At 43.1% G+C, this 16,545-nt stretch overlaps 1 protein-coding gene across 7 annotated transcripts in view; it reads left to right on the top strand.

The window, feature by feature from the left end:
* TSPAN4 (tetraspanin 4) overlaps positions 1 to 16,545 on the top strand; it is a 416,360-nt gene that overhangs the window by 57,047 nt on the left and 342,768 nt on the right. For 5 of the 7 annotated variants that reach the window (XM_088166703.1, XM_088166706.1, XM_088166705.1 and 2 more), the window contains exon 2: positions 9,805 to 9,899. The gene's annotated coding sequence lies outside the window, so the exon portion shown is untranslated. Of the gene's footprint in view, positions 1 to 9,804; positions 9,900 to 14,173; positions 14,236 to 16,545 lie in introns of those variants that run through there. The other 2 variants (XM_088166707.1, XM_088166711.1) reach the window with 2 other exon arrangements.

Here is a 16,545-nt window from a genome sequence, read left to right as displayed (position 1 = left end):
CTAGGGAGCAGTTTTAGACTGTGCCAGGCTGAAGGTGAGTCAAAGAAAGAAAGGCAGATGGCAGAAGCTGCTGGGGAGAGGCAAAGATAAGACATCACCGTTGTTACTGACTTGTGGGCCTGGCATGATTCTAACAAGAAATATGCTGGTTAGCCATAATGCTGTAAGACTACTAGTGGCCAGTGAACAGTTGGTATCACTGCAAGTTTATCTCCACCTGTAGCATTTAATCTACTTTTCCAGCTCCTGCGTGATTGTAGCAAACAGCAAGACAGCAGGACAACCAAAGCAAAGTGCTGTAAATTTCTATTTTTTGGGGGTGGGTACTTCTTTGTCTTCTGTGAATTTCTGAAGCTCCATGTTTGGCTCTCTGTCTCCTCATAGACTTGGGTGGAGCTTTGCTTTTTTAAAAGGTTTTTATGTATATATGATATGTATATTTTTTCTTATTTTGCCCCATTTTTTGAAGCAATGCAATTACTTGTATTGGCCAGTCTGTCTCAAAAAAACCCTGAGGTAAACCTAGTAAAGAGATATTGTGATAGATGGATTTGAAAGGCAGATCTTGGTTGCAAGATGGACCAGTAAGTTGAAGTGTTGTCTCTATAATGTATGAGAACTGAGGGGCAGAGAAGTGAAGACCTGAGCCCTGTTGGTAACTGCTTTGCCTGTGTAATAGGGATCAGCTCAGGAGGTAAAGAACTGCATCTACTGTCAAGTTTCTTTAATTAATATGGTGCAATGTGGCACTGCTGTAACTGATTCAGCACAAAACTTTTGAAAACCATTAAATAATTTAAAGTTGTTGATTCTAAGCCCAGGTAGGATCTCCTGACAGAATGTTATTTGCAGTAGTTTATGCCAGCCTGCATTTCTACAGTGGAACTTAAAGCAAACACAGAAAGTAATACTGATTTTTGATGAGATGCATTTGGTTTTCCTGAGGCCTCGTGGTGGTAAGCATCCCATTAAATCTGTTTCTTGAATCCTTCTCCAGAGGGAAGATGTTTGGGGCAATATGTATAGTTTTTAGTATCTTTGGTATAGGAACAGTACCTAGGTATTGATTTAGATGCTTTCTAAACTGTGCAGGTTAGTGTGGGTTATAAACTGTGATTGATCCTGTCTGAAGGTGACAATTTGACTCCTTTGTAGATCACAATTTTTCATGTATTCTGTGCAGTTATCCTATAATAAGTCTCCCATCTTGTCACGATGCTGGTGTGATTGAGAGATGTGGATGCTGCTGTCCTGGCTCAGACAGACCTGCCCTGTGCTGTTCTTCCAGTGCTGCTTCCCCCGCTGAGTGGGTCCCATCCAGTGCTCACACTATTGCCAAGCCCCAGCGCTCTGGAATTGCTGCTCACAGCTCTGCAGTGCCCAGGAGTGGCTGCCGTGGCTGCAGTGGCCGTGGCCCAGCCAGGAGTGGGTGTTCTTGGTACTGGCTGGCTGATGGGCTCGCAGTGATGTGCACTGCTCTGCCAGCACGGGGTGCTGGGACACAGCCAGCCACTCTGTGGCCAGATGGAACAGCAGAGCACAGCCAGTGCTGCAGTCTGACACGGAAAACTCACTTGGATTGTGTGTTTTGGATGCTTGGGTTAGGAGATCAAAACTTGCCTTAAAACTACAAATGTGTTTGTGGTAACTTAAAGTTACTGCAAAGGGCAAGGATAGGAGAGGTGTGTCTTCACCCTGGAAGTACCGTGGTAAAATTTGTATAATGTAGTTCACTGCTTTGGAGATTTTTCTGGGAGGAGAAGCATGTGTCTTGATATATCCACAGCAACAAAATTAAGGTAGCAGCTGTTTTAAGTCACTAGCTTAAAAGAATAAGCTGAAAAGGTTTTAAAAATCCACACCCTCCCCCCCAACAAGTAAATACTTTGCAGATATTACAATGCTAGAAAACTCAGAATGTCGTGTCCTCAAGTGCTTTACTCATTGGTAGAGGTAGGAAATTAAGTGATGTGTAAACTGTTGTTACCACCAAAATTTCCTTTGCCTTCATGGGCTGATTTCCTGTCTGCCTTGCTCCTGCACAGGTGGTTCTAAAATGTTTGCCCAGGGCATGTGTGTGGGAGGACATTTACCTGTTGGTCCCCGTGGAGCTGGGTGCTCACTGGGAGCATGGTGGCACTAGGTTCAGCTCCCAGCTGTGCAGCAGACTCCTTGGGAAGGTCACTTGTGTCCTCCTGCACCGTGTCAAGTGTTGTGGATGATCTCAGGACGGCTTGAATGTTGCTGTGAGTCACTGTCATGCCACAGACACCTCTGAAAGAGTGTAGTGTGACCCCAGACCCAGGCAGTAAACTATCAGGCAGCTCAGGCAGTGCTGCACTGCCTTTGCTCAGAGGGAGCTTGGAGGCTGGGGAGGATCCTGCACTTGCTGGTTTTGCCATCCTCATGGTGTCCATACCCATAACAGCATGGGAAGAATAGTCCTTATGCTTATAAAGGTGACAGAGGGACAAATGAATACTGGGATACTGCAAGAGATATATCAGCTCTTTGGGAATTGGAATATTTCCTTTAGAAAATAACTTTGATCTCTGTTTAAAGGCTTACACTTGGCTATGTTCACTAGGAATATATTTCAGGAGCTAAGCACCTGTCATATTTTAAAAACACCCTATGTTTCCCAAAGCCCTGGAACAGTTTTCAGAATCACTGGATGAGTATTGAAATCAATGCATTTAAACAGTGCCGTGTCTAATTATAATCATAGATAAGCAATTAAACATATTCTCTGAAAAGAAACCTCTTCAATGGTGAATTTGAAATAATGACAAATCAGATTGAGATTTAAACTTTCCCTAACCATTTAATAGCATCTAAATTAAGAAATATTTGCTACTGCAGGTTTGGCTAGGGCTTTAAAGGAAAATGAAAGTGCTCAAACCACAGGAAATCAATGGCCTAATCGTCTGGAAAAAGAGTTCATTGCAGTGCCAGGATAACCTGTGAGAGCAATAGCCTATTCTGCAGGTGTAGGGAGAATGTTTGTCATTGAAGTTCTACAGCAGAAGCAGTTCCATGACAGGTAACTTAGGAGGTTGTGAGACTGGTTGGGAGTTGAGAATATCACATACAGCTTGTGTTAGGGAGGGATTGAAGAAAGACTAAATGAGGAATGGTGAGATATTCTCTTTATTTTGGTAGAAGCAGTCACATTTCCTTACTTTCTTTCATTATAGATAATACTCTTTTAGAAGCAATTTTAAATGGCAATTTTCAACTGCTTTCTACTCTTGTTGAGGTGTAGACACCCAGGTAGCTGAGTGTGGAGCTGCAGGCTGTGCTCTGGGTGGGGGACATGGTGGGAGTCCCAGGCTAGGGGCTGTGACCTGGTGCTGGCCCTTTGCCCAGCTGCCCCCTGAGAAGGGACTTTGGTGTCCCAGCAGTGGAAGTCTGGAGAGGTGTGAGTGTGACTTCTGGATGGTCAGACAGGAAAAGTCCCTTAACAGCTGCTTCCTTCCAAGGACAGTAAAAGTTAAGCAAGTGAAGAATCCCAGCAAAACAAAAGAAGAAACAAATAAATTAAAAAAAAACAAACCCTGACTTTAATAAAAAGCAAATCTACATCTAAAATGGGAAAAACCAAAACTTGAATACATGAATCATTTATTGCATATCTTCTTAGTTAAATGAATGGTGGTGTATCTTCCTTAACAGATTTGCACACTGAACTTTAGTGTATGGGATATTTTAATCTAAACATCTATATGTTTTACAGTTACTAATCAGGGAGAATCAGCTCTTTTTTTAGGCATAGTAGCTAAAATTGGAAACCAAGTTTAAAGCTTGAGACCTTAATTATAGTTTCATGTTTTGAACTTACTATAATTTTGAGTTAATTATGTTTTTTGAAAGTATTAATATTATGACCTGCACTAATAATTGATCTTAATTATGAATGAATGGTCAGCATCAGGAAGGCTTTCCTTTTTGACAGATACCAAAAGATGTCATGGGAGCTGGTCCTGTGCTCTCTGGTGGGATGTAGCATGTCCTGCAGAGATCTTGGGATCTGGAAACACTGGATATGAAGGCAGACCTTAAGAGTTATATGGCAATGAAGGAAAGCAGTGATTGATGCAGAGAGACCTCAGGGATCGACTGTGTTTCCTCCTTTGTTTACCTGCTTGGAGGAGTAACTGCCCTAAACTGCACTGGGACACTCTAATCCTTCCCAAGGGATGGGTTGGAAGAATGTAAAGCCTCATCTTTTTGCTCTGTATTTGGGAATAAAAGTCATAAAAGTGAAAGCTCTCCTTGAGAAGAACAGACTTTGTTACCAGTTAGGCTGAGACTTGGGAACAGCCAAAACAGGATGACAAATCTTGCAGCTATCAGTGCTGAGTGCTGAGCACAGATGACTTTGCAAGCAGAAACACAGGATGCAAATATTTAACAAAGCCTTTTTCAAGCTCACAGGAGGGATGCAGAGTGCAAGTTGATGTTTGAAGCAGAGTGCCTGAGTGACAGTCTGCTGTTTGCACTAACTCTAATAGAAGTTACACGTGCTCATCAGTTTAAGAGCTGATATGTAAATGGCCTGGACTATGTCAAGAATAACTCCAGAAAGTAAAATCAATCCAGTGGTGTCCAGAGACAAGAGTGAACTAATGTTGTGGGAACATGGCTGTCAGGATTAATGCTGATCTAAGGAGGATAAGAATAATGTAGAGTTCAGGAAATCCTAAAATAGGAGTGGCAAGGCAATAACTATATATATATTCCCCCGTGTTTTATATATATAATATATATAAGATGCCAGCTGGAGATAGCTTATCTGGCAGAATTGCTGGGGTTTGAGTACATGGAGATGGCTATGGGCATGGCAGGAGAGTAGTCTTTCCTGACAGTGTGAAAATGTCTTACATCAAGCAATAGAAATTGAAGGGAGAGATTTCAAATGATTGCAAGTTGTCAAGTGGAGTTTTGTTTGAGGGGGAGACCATGTGGGCAAAAAATACAATGTTACCTTAATTTAAAAAATCATAAGCAAAAACGCAGGGGTGGGTAGGAGACTGGTGGGTGGCAATACAGAGAAGAATCTTGCTGACATTTCTTTTTGGTATTTTTCCTCTTAAAAATAAGAGCAAGCAGTACTCCTGTCTGCTTTAAAATATATTTTCCACAGCCTCTTGTGTTTAGTAGGACTTCAGAGAATAGCTTTTTTTTTTTTTTTTTTTTCTGTTAGAGGCACTGCGTGCCAATACAAGAGTTCAGTCAGTCAGTAAATTTCCTGAATTAGTTGCAGAAGTTGAAAGCAGAGCAGAGACTGAAAAAGGCCCCTTGCCACTGGTGAAGGTGACTGTGCCTGATCTGTGGGGTGCTGGCAACTTCTGTGTGTTCTCTTCATGGCAGGGAAGTTGAGCTGTGCTACACATGTATGTCTTGTGTGCTCTTGTGACACAAATTGGAGCATTTCTCTGCTCTCCCTGTTAAAATCTAACCCTGGGTGTCTGTGAGTGCTGGCAAAAAGGGATCACATAGTAAGGCCCACACAGAAAAGCCTTTTTAGGCTCAACATCCAATGGCATTAATGATGTCTCTGTTGTTAATGATGCTCTTTCTTAGGACTGCTGCCCAAATGACTGCAGTTTGGAATTTGTCACAGTTTGGGTGTTGCCTCAAAATAGGAAGGATGAAGCTGTTTTTTGGTTTAAGGGGAAGAAAAAAATTGTTGATTGAGCTCAGATGAATGAAAACCCAGGCAATATTAGCATGTCATGGTACCAAGTGTTCCCTGCCATGTCCACCCTTTGCCTTCAAAAAAATCCAGTAAGTCTCTCACCTTTGTGCTCTGCAAAGTCATGGAGCAGATCCTCCTGGGAGCTACGATGAGGCACGTGGAAAATAAAGAGATGACTGGTGACAGCCAACATGGCTTCATTAAGGGCAAACCGTGGCAGACAAATCTGGTGGCCTTCTATGGCAGTGTCACAGAGGTGGTAGATGAGGGAAGGGTGACTGATGTCATCTACCTGGACTTGTGCAAAGCATTTGGTAGTGTCTCACATGATGTCCTTGTCTCTGGAATGGAGAGAAATGAATTTGATGGCTGGAGCACTCAGTGGATAAGGTCCAGCTGGAGAGATGGGCCCGTGCAAACCTCATGAAGTTCAAGGCACTGTTCCTGCAGCTGGGCAGGGGCAATCCCAAGCACAGATACAGAGTGGGCAGCAGTGGGTTCACAGGAGAAGGGCTTGGCAGGGTACTGGTGGATGATGAAAAGGAATATGACCCAACAACATCTGCTTACACCCCAGAAAACCAAGTGTATCCTGGACTGCATCCAAAGCAGTGTGGCCAGCAGGTCAGGGAGATGTTTCTTCCCCTCTGGTCCTCTCTAGTGAGACTCCACCTGCATCCAGCTCTGGGGCACCAACACAGAGATGTGGACCTGTTGGAAGGGGTCCAGAGGAAGGGCACAAAAATGACCAGAAGCCTGAGCATCTCTCCTTTGAGGACAAACTGGGGGTGTTGGGGTTGTTCAGCCTTGAAGATTTCTTTGCAGCTTTCTGGTACTTAGTGGGTCAGCAGGAAAGATGAACAGAGAGCGTGGTGACAGAATGAGGTGCAATGGTTTTAAACTGGAAGAGGGTAGATGTCAATTAGGTATTTGGAAGAATGATGATGATTAGACAGTGGAACGGGTTGTCTAGAGAACTTATGGCTGCCTCATCCCTGGAAGTGTTCAGGGCCAGGATGGATGGGACTTAGGGAAGTCTGGTCTAATGGAAGGTGTCTCTGTCCAGGGCAGGGGGATTGGACAAGATGCTCTTTAAGGCCCATTCCAGCCATACCGTTGTGTGATGCTGTGAAGTAGCAGCAAGCTCTAGAAGGTACTAGAGTACTGAGAGGTGTCCTGCATCTAGAAACCAGTGTGCAGATAAATACAAGCCCTAAGGAAAAACTGTCCTGTGTTACAGCAGGAGCTCACCTTCATCTCTGTATTTGACAGGAGTGCCAAGGGGGGAATGGAAAAGTAGGAAGAGTGAGTATAGGTATTTCAAAGCAAGAAAATCAGAGAGCAGGACTTTCATCTAACTCGAGGTGTCCAAGTTCCTGGAAAGCTGAGCTGTCTGTGACAGATTTTTGATCAGTTTGAATTTGACATTAGGACTCAATTCACCTGCTCTTGTCAAGCTGTAGTTTCCCCCACTAAGAACTTGTGAAGTTAGCCTGAAAAAAAAAAATCTTTTAAATGGTTGGGAGTTGTCAGAGAGATTTTTGGATGGACTCCAGGTGGTGTGGGACAAGCCAAAGAGCCTGGAAGCATTTGATACAAGCCAGGACAGAAAGACTGAAAACATGCCTCTGGTCTCTGGAGCAGGATATCTAGAGTAGCTGGATTTGAGGGGGGCCTTGTAGCTCTAATTGGATTTACACTGCAGCTGAGGTTTCTGTTATTAAACTTAAAACTTAGAGGCCCCATCGTGCACAGCAACACATGATGACTAGGTCTGGATATCTTGTAAAAGATCATCCCTGGTCAAAAGAAGAGACAGGAAAAAATGCTCAGCCTGAGAATGAAGGTGGGACACAAGCAGACCAAATGTTTTGCCTGGGGTCATACAGCAGGCCATTTGTGGAGAGGGAAGTGGAGCCCTGGACTCTCTGCTGGTGGTGTCACCACCTTCTTTGCTGAAAATTTAGTTTCCTGGGCTCACATGTTGAATGGGTCAAGGAGAATGTGCAATGGCTATGATACTCCTCAAAGAGCAGGATTCTGGATGTATTCTGGATTTGAGGAGTAGACTTGGATGCGGGCTCCTGAGGTCATGTGCTGTCACCGGTACAAAGCTGCCCCTTCTGATGGCAGCGAGCACCTCTGTAGGAGGAGGCAGGGCTGCAGTCTGAGCAGCCCTGCCTCTCGTGGCTCCACTGACATTCTGTCCTGGGCACGGTGAAGGAGCGGTGCTGCCGGGCTGCACACAGGTACCCACTGCTGCGGGCAGTGTTGTGTGCGTGCTCCTGCATCTCCGGTGCCCTATCTCTGCTGAAAGCACGCGTGCCTGCAGTGGGGATACAGATTCCTGCTGCATCCCCATGGAGGAGATAAGGCCTGCAGTGTGTTCTGTGCATCTGTGCTCGCTGCACTCCCTAGGGATGCAGATGAAGGATAAGGCTGGGTCAGCCCAGTGGTCTGTCTAACTTGTTTTCTTTTTTTTTGCAGCTGCCAAGAGCACCTGCTTGAACCAGTCAGTATCAGTCCACAAAAGTCATGGAGAAAAAAGGATTTGTTTGAATTGTTATTACTAGAGCTTCTAGCTTGTTCTTACTTCATGATTGAATTTGTTTTTATAGGAAGAATCTTTGCTGTTATGAGTCACTCTGGCTTAAAAGCAGGATTTTGCTTTCAGATGCCTTTTGCCTTAAAAGGTGATGTTGCTCCTGGTATTTGTCAAGTTTAGGAAGAAAAAAAAACAAATTGAAAAATCATCAGGCAGCTCATTCTTCTTATGAAACACTTGAAACTTCCATAGTTCTTTGTTTTAGAAAAATCAAAATAAAGCAATGCTTAGTGAATGCATTGCTGATGCCTCTTCAGGGCCAGCTTGATTTATAAAACAGTGAAGTATCAGAGAGTGACACTCCTGTGTGTAACAGGGATGTAACCTGTTTGCTGGTGTGTTAGATTTCTAGGCCATCTGGAAATTAGTGTCATTAAACACCTGAAATAACAAGATTAAAAAACCCAGACAAATAGCAGCAAAAAAGGTGGGAGTTAAACTAAGGCAAGCCAGGCACAGTTGATCTACAGACCTAAGATCTTTGAAGTGGGTAGATAAAGCCAGTCTTGGCTGTGTGTGGTCACTAAGGATGGAACAGTTCTTTTTTAGAGGTTGGCTTTTTAACCCTGCATTATTTACAGTGGGGATAATTCCACCGTGCTTAATTAGAAAATTTATCTACAGTTCCAGACTTAATGCTGAGGAAATGTATACACTAGCAAAAATCTTGTGGCACTAAACAGTGGTCAATTCATTATCAATTATAAAACTTCCATGGAAAAGGAAGGGATTGTTCTTCTCAAAGTGTTTTGTCTACAGCTCTGACCTTACTGCTGCTTTTGTAGGTGGAGCTAACCTGATATTCACTGGCTGATTATGCATTCAAATGTTTCTATATATTTGAATATAGCTATAAACTCACTTTTCCCTATGCAGCATCACTTGGTGAAGTTTTACCACTTCCAGCAGAAGATGCTTTTTATTTGTGGGTATTTGTTGCATAAACTGCTTCCACAAAACTAAGCTTGTTTCCTTGGCATTTGTCAGCCTCAGAAACTTGAATGTTTAGAAGCATTTACCAAATTCACTTTTCTTTGCTGTGACCTTTTCCCAGTATAGGAAACAGAAGCCCACACTCTCTTCTGAATGCTTTCTATGCATTGTTCCTTGGGACCAAAGCTTCTTTCTTGTGCTGCTGGTACCTGGACTTTCCTCTACATGCCCAGTGTCCTTATTCTCTTGCCATTGCATGTTCACTCTCACATTACTAGCTTCTAAGTAGAGTCAATGACAAAGTCACCTCTTCTTAATGCTTTTTTAAAAAATTGTGTATTTAGAATAAGCAAAAAGATATTTTCTCCAGTAAGTTAATGTTTATTTACAAGTTCCATTTTAGTAACAAACGCCACTGAGGTTGAAGAGTGTGTGGGGAAGTACAGAGGTGGGATGAAGGGAATTGTGGGAGCAGTCACACTGGATTGAAAAGTTTGTTCCTGAAGTGACTCCTGATGGCCAGCTGCCTGATTTACTCATGGATCTGTTGTTCTGTGTCTTGCAGTGGCATCACTGAAGGGGCCAGCTGTTACTGCTGTGGGAGATCAAGAGCTCCTTCCAATTGCATCTTCTGTGTCATCTGCAAAACCCCCAGTGACAGTGAGTTTCTCCTACACACACTCTGTTTTCTCCAGTGAGGATTTGTTAGCTGTAATCTGTGATAATTATGTGTTTCTCTATTTATACTTTGTCAGTTCACTTGCTACTGCAAAAAGCTTTGATTTATGAATCCCAGGCTAAAAGGATACATACACTTCTCATCCCCCAGACCTCATACTCCAAGCTCATAGTTGCAAATTCTTCTAGCCAGCTTCACACCTTGTGAGGGAAATAATCAAAGACTACGTGCTTTGGGTGAGTGTTCTGGTTATTCATCCAACAGCCAAGATAAGAATTGGACAAAATATTTTGTTCTCAAGAATGGCTTCAGAAAGAAAAAAAAAAATATTTAAATAATAAAAATGGAAAAAAGTATTACTTGAGCAAAGAAGATGAAACTTGTTCAGAGTGCCAGAAACACATCATACCTGTGTGACATCTAGTCATAGGCATGGCAGGTGGAAAGAGAGGGTGACTCAGTGCTGGAGTGTTCCTGAGTCTGTACCTAGGTATACCCTTAAAAAGAGATAATGGAATTTTCTCTGCAGTGCAGGAGAGCTAATTCAGTGCTATTTGGAAAGTGAATGAAAACTCTTGAAAATCCGCATTCCCTCTTTTAGTGTCCACTAAAGGAAATGAGGAAAGTGCTTCCCTAATCCTGCCAGCTGTCTGTGAATCTCCATGTAACATATAACTTGACTGTGATTCTTTTGTCAATAATTCTCTTCTGCTCATAACTCAGTAAAACAGACCCAGGTGATTTCAGTATTTTGCATAACAATGATAACGGTTGCTTGCAAGGTCATCTCCAGTTTTCAGCCAATTCAGACGATATTTACCTGGTTGGAAGAGCTGAATTGTCTTCTGAATTGGAAGAGTTGTGTATGTCCTATGTGGAATCCATCTGCAAGACTAGGAAGGTGGGAGCACATCTATGCATGTGGAAGTCTTTGATAAAAAAATGAGGACTAAATTAACAAAAAAACCCCTATGAGTGCTTAAGGGGCTGTCAGATACTTGTACAGTTAAATGACATTGAATGTTGACATGGTCTTGATTTTGGGTTATGAGGTTGAGTGTACAGGAATTATTTGTACTCAGGTAATGGATTCTCCTGAGAACTAATGGCAATAACAAGAGGAACCAATGCCTTGAGAGGAAAATGCCCTTGAATCTCTTGAAAGCTTTTAGGAAATGATTTTGGCACGATGTATATTTCTAGCCTGTGTCAATATTGCAGATGCATAAATTATACATGACTTACAAAATAAGAAAAGTTGCTTCTAGGGAGCTCTTGTGTTTTGCCTGTAAGGATGCAGCCAGCTTGCAACATATGTGGAGAATATTACCTGTCAGAAATTGAATATTGAGTGAAAGTAATTGTTTTAATCAAGAGTAGTTAAAAGTGAGGCTGAATTGAAGGAAAAAAGCAACCGCTCAGCTGGAAGACTGCTTCCAGGGCTGCAGACATGCCCTGAGATGCATACTTTTTGTATTAGGAATATTGATCAGGGCCATGGTTGTACCTTGCATTACCACTGTTCTCCCTGATAATCGCAACCAAGATTTCTTAACTCTTTGAATTCTGCTCCTTTCCCTTCACCCAAGTTCAAAACATTTGATGCTGGGGTACTGGATGAAGGAGAACACTGCTCAAAGGAGCAGCTTCCTGGTTCATGGATAGATAATTGGCAGAATGTACTGGCTGAGGCAAAGACATTCTGGTTTATATCAGTTAGCATTCCTAACGTATAATTTGTAGTGATTGTGGGTGTTTTCTTAGGAGAGTTGTAAAGGGGTGTCATGGAGAGCAGTGACTGTATGCACAGTCTGAGATACACTGAGCTGAGTGCTGTAGAGGAGCCCAAGACTTTGTTTTTCTGCTAAGAAACACCCTAGGCTGCTTTCTTTCAAGTGGGTCTTTTTTTTGTTTTTTTTTTGCTTTTAATCAAAAGCAGGGTTGTTTCCACACATGTTGCCTGTTTTCTGTTTCTCTTGAGTCAGTGTCCATTTCCTTCTCATTCTTTACAGTGCCTTGGGAATACTGTATGCCTCTTGAAACCAGGGAAGCCACCTCCAGTTAAGACTAGCTGAAAACAGAGGGATGAGGCTGCAGATGAATGATGTCAAAGATCTTTGTGTGCTACAACATTTGGCTCCTGCATCCTTGAGAAGGCAGAACTCCGTAGCTGCTTGAGCAGGGCTCTGTGCAGAGCAGGTCAGCCCTGGTGCAGTGCTGGATGCAGGGTGGATACTGCTGGCCCTGCTGATGCATTTGCTTTCTTGGCCCACATCACCCTGGATGTTTTGCTCTCACTTCGTTGTTCTTTTGTTGAGCCATCAGATTTCCTGAACAAGCTGCACAAGTGAATGCTGGCAGATGTGTCTGTTGGAAGGAGAATGGTCTGGTAGCTAACTCAGAGCTCTGCAAGTCCAGTTTCAGCTCCACGATCTGCTTACAGATTCCCTCTGAGAATTCAGTAGTATGGTTTGGTCTCTGTGCCAGTTTCCTATCATTTAAAGAACACTTTTAACCTTGGATGGGAACTGAGGGTAAACATAGAGCCAGTGAATGTTCCAGTACAGTGGTTGAAGAAGTAACCAACCAATTTCATAACCAGGATGTCTTCCTCTAATATTTCTGCACAGCCTAAATAGTGTCCCTGAAGTCTTTTTAGCAGTCAAGGTGAGATGATGAGCAGTGTATGTGAATGGGGAATGCAGGCCTGTTTATCATGGCAGTGATGCAGATGTGCAAGTGTGAGATCCCAGCATCCACTATCCCACTCTGATCACTGAGGATTCTTGCCTCTCTGAGTGAAAGTGCTTGCTTGGACCTGGGACACCAGATGTTAGCTTGGGTTCACACTCCTCACCTGGGATTTCACTAGCAGGTGCTACCATATTCCTCAATTGGCTTTGCCTTGTGTAGCCTCATCAGCTTAACTCCTCTGGTCTGCCTGTTGCATGTTGGCTTTCACTATTTACTTTAGAGTCAGTAAAGCCTTTCACCTTGCTTTCCAAATGTCACTGGGCAAAGATCTTTTCAGAACCTGGCTATTTCATGGCTTTACAACCTACCTCAGAATTGTTGCTGTCCCTGGTGTGTGAATGAATAAGATCCTGATAGGATTGACAGCTATATAACATTCCCTCTGAACTCTGAGATGAAAGTGAGACATTTCCTTTCTCCTTCCAGAGGGCTCATCTGCTGTAAGAGGGGAGGTGGTTTCCTTTTTATAAGATGTAACTCCTATCAGGTATCATAGCAGTGTCTGTAGCACTGCAGGGCAGCATGCTCTGATGCCTCATGCCATGGGAAACTGGGAATGAAAGGGGACTCTGCCAAGAGGCTTCTGTTTGCATTGGTAGGATAGTACACGTGACTCCTATGGCATTACCTGGAGCTCGCTGGTGATACAGTGGAAGGGAATTAGGGGGAAATTAAGTTTGGGTTCAGATATTCAGATTGGAAGGATACTCCCTGGGGCTGATCAGCTTGCTTGCTAATGGCATAGCACAGGGAAGAGAATAAAGAGTTTGTTTGGTTTTGCACTGCAAATACATAAGCCACCCTTGCTTTGGCTTTCAGCCCAGGGTGACAAGGCTGGCTGATCACCCTGCTCTTTCAGTGTTGACAGCTGTTGTTGTCAGGGACAGATGTGACTTGGGTCTAAGATAGGGATAACAGTGTGAGTGCTTTTTACTGGCAAGGTAGATTTTAAGGAGATAATGCAGTTTATTTGTTGCACAGTTAAAGGGAAACGAGAAAGGGTTTTCTGTTTTCTTGGTGGATTTTTCTCAGTTTTTTTCATATTGATTCCTTTGATGCTAGGAGATTTACTCAAATATTCTAGTACTTAATGGTTCTAGATTATGTCTTTGGTTCATCCAGTGTCAAACCATTCCTCCTCATGCCAAAACCAGTTACCTTACTAGCATGGAAGCAGGCAGTTCTAGGACACCACTGGCTCTGCAGATTTGTGTGTTTGATCCTTATAAAAATGTTTTGGAAAGCTGAACAAGAAAACAGTGTAGGAATTTGGTGGGCAGATAAACTGCATTCCTGTTTCAGGCTGTTTATTCATAGCTTTAACCTTTTTAAGGCGAAAGGAGGCTATTTTTAGCTTGCTTCTTTTCCCTCCATATTAACCAAAACAAATTTCCCTCTCGAAGGAGAGGGTGGAGTTGGGAGGAAGGAAGGGTGGCATTGAAACTGTTTCATTAAATCAATTTAAATATCATTAACACACGATTTTGTTTTTATATTGCAGTTGTGAGCACAGAAGAGTCTCTCTACACTTTCCAAAGAGGGGAAGCTTTGTGTACAGAGGGGGTGAGTGAGGGCATGGAGACAATGAAGTGGTTATGGAAAGCTTATGACTTTTCCTTGGGGTGAACTGTCAGGAGGGTAATCCAGCTCTCCTGACTCCTGCTATCTGTGTTTTGATGGTTTTATGGTAAACTGCTTCTGAAGCACAGAGAGCAAGAGCAGCTCCAACAGTTTCATTATTGGGTTGATGTTTCTTTGGCTTTAACTTTCATGATTACTGACTTCAGTGTGCTGCAGAAAGGGCGGCTGAATCCAGAGCCTGTGGATCAGGTTTGGAGAAGGAAGGATAAATACTTCATGCTTTGGGACTGAATGATAACCCAGGAGCTGGTGCAGAGCATTGCTGCTCTGTGAGTTTCTTGCACTCTGATGTTGATTCTTCAGTACCTTTTAGTTCTCCCTCCCTGTGATGATAAGAGCTGGACGATCTGGACAGTGGAGCATCTGTGAAGTTCACCTCTGGTGGTGGAGTGTAGAGCTCCTCCATGCCCTCCTGTCTGACTGCACACATTACTCGAGATTAGATCCTAAATTATCCCTTCTTGCAATGTTTTACTCCTGCTGTGTGTTCTCCTGCACTGTGGGAGAACCAGTGAAAAACAGAAGTTATCTTCGTGTCTGAAGAAATAAAAACTTTCCTGCTTTAGAAATAGGCAGGAAACCTGCCCCAAAACATGTGGATCCTTCTCATCCAGTGATAACCTTTTACCAAGTTACTGAACTCTGTGTGTAAGCTTAGACCTGGAAAGACAACCTGGTTTTCCAAGCCTGAGTCCTAGGGAAGACTCCCTCCTCCTGAGGGATCAACATGGGGCAGGAGCCCTTTCTGTGGACTCTTGGATTCCCTCTTTATCTGCTTTCTTCTCCTCTTTGACTTCTCCCACTGGGAAGCTGCTCCAGATCACAGCTACTTCATACTCAGATTCCTCTAAGCTCCAGCCAGGAAGAGTTTATGGTTGGTTTATTTCATTTCTGGACCAAGATAATCCTAAGGTTTAAATGTCTCTCTGCATTTCTTGCAGCTCCTTCTCCTCGAGTGTGTTTGCAGGCAGTGACATTACCCTCTATTGTGCTATGTTTTGTCAACTTAAACGAATCAAACTCTCCTGAGATAGGCCTCTTGGTCTAACCAGCACTTCATGCACCTGCTTTCAATTCAGTAAATTGCCTTTGAATTTTGCTGTGACAGAACAACTCACAATAAAGATGTGAGATAAGGCTACTTGCATTAATGCTGATTTCAACATCTAACCATCGTGTGGCTTAAGCATAATCATATATATATATATATATATATATATATATATATATAGAATACACTGGTCTTGCTTTGAGGACATCAAGTACTGGTGACTCTTTTTGTACAAGGATAGTTCTGTCAATGGCTGGTTACTTTGATGTTTAACTAGGTACCTTAATTTGAATATTCTGCCTTCTATCACTGCATCCTGAAGTGCCTTTCCTTGTTAGTTTACAGAGGCTTTTATTATCACAAATCTGATCTTAGAAGTGCTCTAATACTTGTAGGCTATGTAAAGCAATTAGTAAATTACAGTAGTTTGTATTTCCAAAATCAAGCACTCTTATTCCAAGAAAAAGTCCCCTTTAAGGTGTCTTTGAGTATCCAAAAATGGCTCTCTATCAGCTTGCATTTCCAGATGACACTAGGCACTACATCAGCAAGAGTATATGCAAAGAATTAAAATAAAGTCCATTATTTATGACCCTCTCTCTGAGATTCCCTGGCTTGTGTGAGAAAAGTGGAACTACTTGGAAATCCTTTGCTTCCCCCTGGATTTCTGGCTTCTTTGAAGGTTGTCTTGATCTTTGTGAATAATCTTGGGTTTATACGTTTGATTTCATGCCAGCAAACTAAATCTTTCTGTAATGCGCATTCCTTCAGGCTTTGTGTACCATCAAGATTTGAGGGATATCTCCCACTGTTTGTTGTAGTGCTGTTTTCCTCCTGCTGGCACCAAAGAAAAGCAGGATGTGGTTGTGAGCAAGGCAGAGCCTGCTGTGCACAGTGTCAGGGTTTGTTACCTGGCTGTGCTGCCTGTGAGCCGGCTGCAGAATCACTGCCTGGCTCTGCCTGTAAACTGGGGGCAGTGACACTGTGCCTGGCGCTGAGCTGAGCTCCTGGACTTCTTAAACCCTTCCAGAGACTCTCTCACACCTCAGCCATTGGGTAACACAGGGCTGCTAGTGGAGATTAGCTTGTGGTCCCAAAACCCACCTGATCTAGCAAGGCAGCACTCTCACTGTTGGGAATATTCCTTCTTAGGATGCTGGTCAGGGGGGCTCTGGTTTGTT

Source organism: Sturnus vulgaris, chromosome 6, assembly GCF_052056855.1.
Source record: "Sturnus vulgaris isolate bStuVul1 chromosome 6, bStuVul1.hap1, whole genome shotgun sequence".
Lineage (NCBI taxonomy): Eukaryota > Metazoa > Chordata > Aves > Passeriformes > Sturnidae > Sturnus > Sturnus vulgaris.
This window is presented reverse-complemented; position numbering and strand designations above follow the sequence as displayed.